This window comes from Choloepus didactylus, chromosome 25 (assembly GCF_015220235.1).
Source record: "Choloepus didactylus isolate mChoDid1 chromosome 25, mChoDid1.pri, whole genome shotgun sequence".
NCBI lineage: Eukaryota > Metazoa > Chordata > Mammalia > Pilosa > Megalonychidae > Choloepus > Choloepus didactylus.
In genome coordinates, this window is record NC_051331.1 from 3,119,753 (window position 1) to 3,129,430 (window position 9,678).

At 42.6% G+C, this 9,678-nt stretch overlaps 1 pseudogene; it reads right to left on the reverse strand.

Annotated features, from left to right (window-relative positions):
• Nucleotides 1–1,632: 1,632 nt before the first annotated feature.
• LOC119520213 lies at nucleotides 1,633–9,112 on the reverse strand (annotated as a pseudogene).
• Between the last annotated feature and the right edge of the window lie 566 nt (nucleotides 9,113–9,678).

Sequence of the window (9,678 nt, forward strand, 5' to 3'; positions counted from 1 at the left end):
TTCCTGGGCTTGTGTTTGCTTGTGGCCTTATGAATGTCCTGTTTACAGGAATCCAAAAGCTCCCTCTACTCCTTGAAATAGACTCTCCCCCCATCCTGGTGCTCCATTGTATGACTTAAAACAGGAATCCTTTTCCCCACGCCACTTTGACTTAATTGTTTCTTACACTGCTTTAGCTGTCTGCAAGCTGCTTCTGCTTGTGGGGCAAGTCCTGGGAGGGTGAGACAAGTTTCCTGGTTCAGTCTTTCAGGCTGCCACCCCACAGATTGGCACCAATGATACAGGCACCCCAGTAAGGGCAAAGAGGTTCTCTGCTCCCTCCAGAGCAGAGCCAGGGACCCATGATGGGAGCACAGGCTGGGGTGGGGCCAGCAAATGCTCCTGGAGTTTCTCCCACCACTTTTTAAAACTGCATTTTCTTGATTCCGACTTCAGTAACTGCAAGCTTTTAACTGTTTTCAGGAGTTCTGAGGTAGACGGCTCTGCCAGTTTTTACTTTCATTTCTACATTTACTGAATGACATTGACTTAATTGGAATCTACAAGTGTTTAATGACTAGTAATGTATCCATATGTAGCTGTTTCTGGAATTAGTGCTATAGGAGAATACTCAGGCATGAATAAAAAATAACAGTAATAACTGGAAAGGTGCAATGTTGTAGCATACAGTTTCTTAAGCACTTAAAGATACAAATTCTTTTTAAAGTATATGTCTTCACAGACACATGACACAAAACATTTAAACAATTAGAGTTACACCATAGGAGATTCTGAAAGCAAATGGTAACTCAGTGGTTAAAATTTGAACAAAATTTGAACAATGGTGACAAGCAGCAGACTATAAAATCAATCATCTCCAATAGTTTCTCTGTTCACTAAGTATTATCTAAAGTTATGCATATTCTGGTTTCACTTCTTCAAGAACAGCCCAAGTTTAAGTTTCAAATCTCCCTGGACAATACTGGTAGGTAAATCTTTACCAACAATTCTCTTAAAAAAAACAGGATTGGCTCTTTCCACCACTTAAGAATAGCTGTAGTATAAATTTGTAGGCTTTAATTTAGCTTTTCAGTGCATTTGAGATCTAGAAAGCCTTAAAAACTCAAATGAGTGCAGTGCCAGTTGATGAAAAATATAAACACACACGGACAATTAATATTACTCCCCCTTACTCTACTAAGAGAGATGAGAAAAGTTCGTAATTGTCAATAGGGTTAACAAAAGCCATCTCTAGAATTCAAACTAGTGCCTTATTTCTCTTGGTTCTATATTATAAATATGTGTAGTTGTGCTCTATTAAAACTGAATCACAAACCCAAGTTTAAGGTTGCTGTGTTTTCAATAACAGGAAAACTATTTTCTAAAATGCTATAGGAATTCTAGCTCGTAGTCTTATGGAGATAAAGCTTTTCCGGAAGTAATGCCACTCTATGGAAGCCACAGAACTTTCAGTATGTAATCAGTTAACAAGCTCAGAACTTTTTTTTCACTTCTTCCATGACACCAAGAAATTTTGTTAACATTTGAAGTTCTTCGACAGATGTTTTTTTTCTCAAAAGGAATGACTGTCGCCAAATATGTGCCCAGGCATATGATTTCTCTTGGTCTTGTTGTTCTGAAATCTGCTATTTTTTAGTATCTTTTTCTTCTATTTTTTTTTTTGTGCTCTTTCTGTTTGTTTTGCACTTCAAGAAGAACAGAAATAAAGCTATTTTTCACTTCCTTCTCCAACTCAAGTTCACCCCATTGGGCCAACAGCTACATCCAGTTTTGGAATAATCCTTAAAGATAGTCTCAATTTCTTCCAGGAATTTCATTTAATTTAGACACTAGGAGCCTTTTTACTCCCTTCATAACTGCTTGGACTAGATGTCTTTAGGGTTCGGGTTTCCTGTGAAAGCACTGAAAGCTGATCTGACTGTCTTGGGGTTTTTATCGTCTTCCGGGTTTAGCGATTTTGGCATCATCTCTTTGATTTCGCCAATAACCTGAACTGCAGTGAAGAGGGACTTAATGCTGACAATGGTTGATGCACATCCAGCTATTCTCTCTGCTCCCCATCATCTCATGTATCAAAGAACAAATTGTCATTTTTCCCTTTTTCTGAGAGGTTCAGAGTTAAGCAAAAGTCAGGTTATGGTATGAAATGACTTCCAGTCCACAGGCATTAGATGTCCACAATTATCTGACAGGGCATTCCAAATCTCATTCCCTTGCAAGAGTCTGCCCTTGAGGACACTTGGTGCCCCGACGTGAGGGGCAGAAACACAAGCTCAGCTTCTCTTCCAAGCTGCTGGCCAGTGCCAGGAAACTTTCTCCTCCCCCACCTGCCCCTGCCCAGGTCTCAGGGCTCAGGTGACAGTTCTCCTGGTCCAGGAGGCTCCGGACCAGCTCCTAGAGCTCAGAAATCCTGCTAGTGCCTGGGACACAACCATCGCCACCCTGGCTGGCTCTACCCAGCCTCTGATTAATGATTCTGTACAGAACAGCACATTGGAGCATCTTACACTACCATGTTGGTGGACACGAACGGGTTTTTTGGTTTGCTAAAGCTGCCAGAATGCAATATACCAGAAATGAATTGGCTTTTACAATGAGGATTTATTAACTTACAATTTACAGTTCTTATGCCATGAAAATGTCCAACTCAAGGCATCAACAGGATGATACCTGGACTCTGAAGACAGGCAGCTGGAACCCGGGACACCTTGTCACATGGGAAGACGCATGGCCAGCATCTGTTGGTCCTTCACTCCTGAGTTTCGTTGCTTTCAGCTTCTGGTTCCAGTGGTCTCCTCTTTGGGCTTCTGTGGGTCCTCTCTTAGCTTCTCCAGGGCTTTTCTCTATGAGTTTCTCTTAATTTCATCTCTTAGCTTCTGTATGTGTTTATCCTCTTATAAATGACTCCAGCAAGGGGATCAACCCACCCTGAATGAAGCAGATCACACCTCAATTGAAGTAACCTAATCAAAAGATCTACCCACAATAGGCCTACACCCACAGGAACGGATTCAAAGAACATGGCCTTTTCTGGGGTACCTAACAGCTTCAATCTACCACATAGGGTAAGCCACTTCTCTTACTTCCAGTTAGCAAAATTTCTTCTTTAAATCATGTTTTCCTTTTTAATGGGCAAATATGGTGAACTATATTGACTACTTTAAATTTAATTTGTAAATTTCCAACATACATGAAAGTAAAAGAAAAATATGAATTCTTATATCCCAGATTCAACAGTTTCCTGCATTTGGCCAATTTCATTTCATTTATATCCCTTTACTATTAACTTATTTTAGTATTTTACAGAAAATCCCAGGCACTAAATATTTTAACCCCAATGCCTTAAATATGCACATCTAATATGTATCTTCTTTTTTATATTTAATTACCAAGCCATTATCACACTGAACAAATTAATAAAAATCATTTAATATGTCTTAATACCAAATCCATAGTCAATTATTGTGATTGCCTGAAAATGGTTTTCTCTAGGTGATTTGTTCAAATCAAAATATGAACAAGGTTCATACATTCATTTATATCACTTAAACCTTTTATTGTATGACAATCTCACATTCTTTTTTAGTTATACCACTTATATCAGAAAACTGGATCATTCATCCTGTATAAGGTTTTACATGCTTTATTTTGCTGAAAGTGTCATCACAGTGTCATTTATTTGTTCCTCAACTGGGTTTAAGGGGACAATTATCTTACCAATTTAAGAGAGGAGGCAAGAGAGGGCAGTGAGCCTACTAGGGCTCAGACAGACTTGGATTTTGCAGAGAAGTTGGGAAATTGTGCTGCGGTCACACATCAGGGGAACCTTGAATTTTCCAGGGCACAGGGAAAAGGGAAAGCTCAGCAGATCTGAGGCTTCTCACAGATCCAAGAGGAAGACGAATCTTCATGATCAAAAGTACTGTCCCAGTGGCCTGACAGGTCCATGTAGACACAGTCAAACTGATGCAATATTTCAGGTACCCAGTTGCTGTAAATAAACATATAACACCAGCCAAATCGCTTAACCGTGAGGCATGGGTAAGGCTCATTAAATCATGCACAGTTGTAAATATCACCCCCCAAGGACCCAGAAAAAGGTCAGCACTCCACCCTGAATAGACTTTAGGATACTTGTGAAATTCCAAGAAATGGAAAAATCCATGCTATATCCTATTGTTAGATTTATCTACCTCGACACTGTTGACATTTGGGTTCTTTGTTGTGGGAGGGCAGATCTGTGCACTGTAGGATATTGAGCATCATCCCTGGACTCCACCCACCAATTTCTATTAGCATCCACCCCAGTTGTGACACCCAAAATATGCCCAGAGAGTCCTTAGGGGGCAAAATCATCTCCAGTTAAGGACCACGATTTTATAATAATCAACTGGTCCGATCTCTTGCAATGCAGATAGGATAGATGAAGCCCAAGTGCACACATCACTTAACTTCCCTGTATCTCTGTTTACTAATGGGATTGTTTGAGGATATGACACATTTGAGTGTCTGGCATACAGTGGGTGTTCAATGCAAAAAATGTATCCTGAAATGTTTGCAACACCCATTCATTCCAAAACTGTTTGTTGAGCACCTGCTGGTTACAAAGCCTTGTACAGGGTGCTAGACCACAGAGATGGTCCAGACTTCATTTCTGCCCTCGAGTGGAAGCTAGTCCGATGGAGGAGACAAGTAAAAGTAAAGGGAGACCATATAGAAAGTAATAAAAAACATCTGAATAGATTGTGGTTATGGAATGAAAAGAGCTTGGCTAATAGATCATTGGTACAGGAAGGATGTTCCTGGAGGGGACATGTGTCTTGGGCTCTGCACACATTTTTCACTTCACCAGACAAAGAAATGCATCCTAGGCAGTAGATGTAGCAAGAGCAAAGGCAGAGGAGAAAGGATAGTGTAAGCCAATGCTAGGAAAAATGAGTCCTCCAGGACTTAGCTTAAGACAAGGATGTGGACAGGACTTAGGAGTGCGGGGGAGGGAGACGTGACAATGGATGGTTCTCAGTATGCATGTCTTGAAAATGCCATCTTAAAGAATCTAGATTTTATCCTTGTATCACTGGGAAGTAGAGGTGTTTCCTAAATCCATATCAAATACACATTTAGAAGTGTTGTACCATGGGCTTAAGTAGAGCATTGGTCAATGAGGGTGTGCTGGTTTGAATCTGTTATGTACCCCATAAAAAGCCATGTTCTTTAATACAGTCTTATGGGGGCAAATATATTGTGGGTGGAACCTTTTGATTAGATTATTTCCATGGAGATGTGACCATGCCCATTCAGGGTGGGTCTTGATTAGTTTACTAGAGTCCTTAAGAGAGCCAAGAGCTGACACAGACCAAGACACTTGGAGATGCACACAGAAAGAGTTTGGAGATGCTAAGGTAAGAGATGAAGCCCAGAGTTTGCCCCAGAGAAGCTAAATGAGAACCCACAGATGCTTAAAGAGAAAGCCACTGGAACCAGAAGTTGAAAGCAACGCAACCTGGGAGCAAAGGACCAGCTGACGCCAGCCACGTGCCTTCCCAGCTAACAGAGGTGTTCTGGACACCATTGGCCTTTGTCTCAGAGAAGGTATCTACCTCTTGATGCCTTAATTTGGACATTTTCATGGACTTAGAACTGTAAATTCATAACCTAATAAGTCCCCTTTATAAAAAAACTATCAATTTCTGGTACTTTGCATTTCAGCAGTGTTAGCAAACCAGAACAGAGGGCAAGACTAGATCTAGGATATACATAGAGAGGTGAGAAGCAGAATGTAAGGGTCACTGAATACCACAGAGGAGGTAAGATTGGATTCTCCAGGCCATGTTTCCTCAAGTGTGCTTTGTAGGATCCTAATGTCTCCAGAGGATATGACCAGTAGAGCTTGGGATCTCAATTAGCTTATCAAATGACATATTATCTCTTCCCCTCCTAAGGATGAACAACTCTCTCAAACATAGTAAAGCTACTAAGACTTCCTGCAATGAATAACTTCCTGTTTAATGTTGTTTAATCCACTGTTTACAAATACACACATCTGTAACTCACACAATAATAGCAAATATAATAAGAGGGGATGTGACAGGCAGAAGTTTGGTTTATGCCAAAATGCCCTTGGGGCAGTTGAGAAATCATCTGTAAGAAAATCTCTCTCAAACTCCAATGGGACAGATTGGGTGAAGTGAAGGGGGTCTGAGTTCCAATAGGGACACTCACGTGTAGGTGAGAGCTGAGCCATCTTGCCACTCATAGGGGCCATTCTCATACCTTTTTGTGAGGCCAATCCAGTAAGTAACTTCTTGAGATGTACTCAGGAATTTCTACTTGGGGAGAAGACATATTTAGTCAAGAAATATTTGGATACAGATATGGTATTTGGGTGGGGGCTTTGGAACATGAAAGAGAATAAGACCAGAGAGTTTCTAAGGCAAGAGATGCTGTCCAATGAAGCAGATGAGAACACTGATGGAAACCTCTGGATACACGTCCATTTCCATCATGATTATGGTCAGGCGAATTAGGGACACCTATGATCTTCAGGTTCCTCTTCTGTATAATGGGGACTTCAATAGCAACTACCTCCTAGGATGACTTGAGGGTCCAGTGAGTAAATAAGAGCACAGTGTAGTGCCATGTTAAGACCTGTACAAATGGTAGCAGAGTGTATTATAGGAGGTCACTGGATGAAAGGATAAGGAGTTTGGACTCTACCTACTAGGAAGGGTACTGCCTATCAACTTGACTCCATTGACAAATATTGAGTCCTTCTATGCGTCCAGCCTGGTTTCAGGCATAAAGGACTCAGTGATGGATCAGAAACAGCCCTTGGCCTGTGTGATTACCCATGAACTGGAAGCCAGTCCAGTGTTGCGATGGAAGAAGAGGGGAAGGTTGTTGAGGAAGAGTGTTTGATCTGGGTTGTGATGGGGCAGGAGTTGGCCATGTAGCTTAAAGGAGGAAAGGCCTTCCAGACAGAACAGCCACCATGTTTAATTTCTCAGAAGAAGGACATTAAAAAATGGTAGTCAAGTCTACATGTCATTACATCGGATGACTATCATGAAGGGCAGATTGAAGGATTTATGCTGAATCCTACAAGGGACAGTGTTGGGAACTGAATCATTTCCCCTACAAAAGGCATGTTCAGGTCCCAACCCTGGCCTGTGGCTATGAACCCATTTGAGAATAGGACCTTTGAAGATGTTATTAGTTAAGAAGTGCCCAAATTGAATGAGGGTGGTCTTAATCTAATATGGCTGAGGTCCTTATGAGCAAAGGAATTGGACATGGAAAGAGAAGCCATGGGGAGCTGCCAGAAGGTGGAAGTCAACAAAACCTGGAAGAGAAAGGAGAAGACATCACCATAAGTGTTGCCATGTGACAGAGAAGCCACGGACCAAGGATCACTCATGGGCAGCCAGCCCCAGAACACCAGTCTTTAAGAAGAAAGCATCACCTTGCTGACACCTTGATTTTGGACTTCTCCTAGTCTCAAAACTATGAGCCAATAAATTCCTATTGTTTAGGCCAACCCATTGCATGGTATTTATTTTAGTAGCCAGGAAACTAACACAGACAGGAACAAGACCTTGTATTTCCTTGGAAAAGGGTCCTCACAGCATCCTTTCCCTCCCCTACCTGCTCTGCTTGGCTGTTGATGATGACCAGGCGAGCTCCTTCCTGGATACACTGATCCTTGGCTTTAAAGCAGCTGAGTTCGTTTGTGGTAAAGTTATAGCAGGAGCCCTCAAATGCCATCCAGGCCTTGGGGCAGGGATTGCAGGAGGATCCTGGAGGAGAGTGAAAGAGGTTGATTCTGCTGGCATTGGGAGCTGCAATAGCCACTGAATCGAACTCCAACCCAGTGAAATGATTTGAACCCAACCAACCTGATGCATCCTTGACATTTTGCAACAGGGAGTTCAATAGCTTCCCAACTGCCCCATGTCAGTGGCAAGCATTATCAGAAGGCAGTGGAATTCAATGCAGGGTGCCTAAAGCTCATGTTAATAGCTATTACGAGTAGGGAGTTAGTTAAAACGTCCTTTGCAGACTCATATGTTGTGAGAACTGCTACTGTTAGTGTGGCAAAGAATAACATCCTTCTCCCAACACTCACTCTCCACAAACCAAACTCCAAACCCCTATCTCCTTACCATTTCCTGCCTGCACGGCCTCCATTTGCCGGAACAGTTCTCCCTGAAAGATGTCTCGATTGTGCTTAGCGTCTGCCAGTCCCTGTGTAACTAAGAGATTCATAGAGAAAAGTTGGCCACAGACCTGGAAGGAAGAAGGGCCAGTATGTGGGGACAAGGAGGCCACAATTCCAATCAGCACTCACATTTGTTGTTCAGTTGATTCAACTCTTCCTGTATCTGATAGTTCAACTGCAAGACTATGGTGAGGGAGGGAGGAGGAAATGAAATGCCCTATATCTTTAGACCCCTGATGGATTCTATGCCAACTCTCAAAATCCTCCAAGCTAGGATGTGGAAAGTTTCCTTCTAAAACCATTATGCCTGGGAACTCAGCACACCCACAGCTTACTGCCCACACCTGCTCCATACTCACAGGTCCCTCCCCCGAATACTGCAAGCTGGAGAACCCGGTTCCCTCTGATCACCATTCCCACTGGCCTCATCACCTCACCATTTCTCAGGACCACACCAAGCGTCGTGACTAACAGAAACATCACCAGGGTCACTGCCAAGCATAAAAACTTCCAGGGATCATCCTGGGGAGGAGTTTGATCCCACTGTCTTGTGGAGAATGGAGAAAGGGTCAATCCATACAAGCTCAGGAAAGTACTGGGAAAGTCAAGAATTTGGTACTGAGGAGTGTTGAGGCTAAATCACTCACAACTGGAGTGTTGAGGCTGTAAGAGGTGGTGGAAATCAAGGAGGGGATCTAGGGGTGATGGAGGACCCCAAACTTCCTCCTCCCCAACATGGTCAGAACAGTGAAGTGTACCCAGGACCAAGCACTTCAGGATGTGTGGCACTTATCATTTTCACTCACCAGATTCTCGGAGTGTGGGTAGAGATTTTTCCCCCATCAGCATGAGGTCCTGAGCAAGCTGCCATCCACTGTGCCCGCCTTCAGCCATGGCTGCAGGTCATTCTGCTCTGAGCTGCTCATAACCCATCCCATAATAGGAAATGCCCCCACCCCCAAGTAAACCCTCCCTCATTTCCTTCCAGGCTCAGACATCACCCAAGATCTCTAGATGGCTTCTCCTCAACCCATGTCATGGGATAGGACATTGGCATCTGGCAGCAGTTATTTTGCCCCATGTGTGCTCTGCAAATTTGTTCGTCTCCAAGTTGGTGGAGACAGTCTCTGCCCCAGGAATGTGCTTTGAGGTCCCTTGTGTTTTTTCCCTTACGGGCTTCTGGTTACATTAACCTGTAAAGATCTTGCAGTTTCTCAGAGATAAAGCTGTGGTATTTACAACTTATGAATCATACTTATGTCTCTTCTGTCTTGAAACATGTGGCCAAAGACATTCCCCAACGCTTTTACTTAATATTTAAACTTTTAAATGGAGAATTTGCTGCAGCATGTTGGAGGAGGAAGCAGTAGTTTATGAAGTACCTCTAGTTATCAGACCCTTTGTTAAGGAACCTATGAATATTATGTCATTTAGTGTGTCTTTTTTCCTCCTGCTTTTTT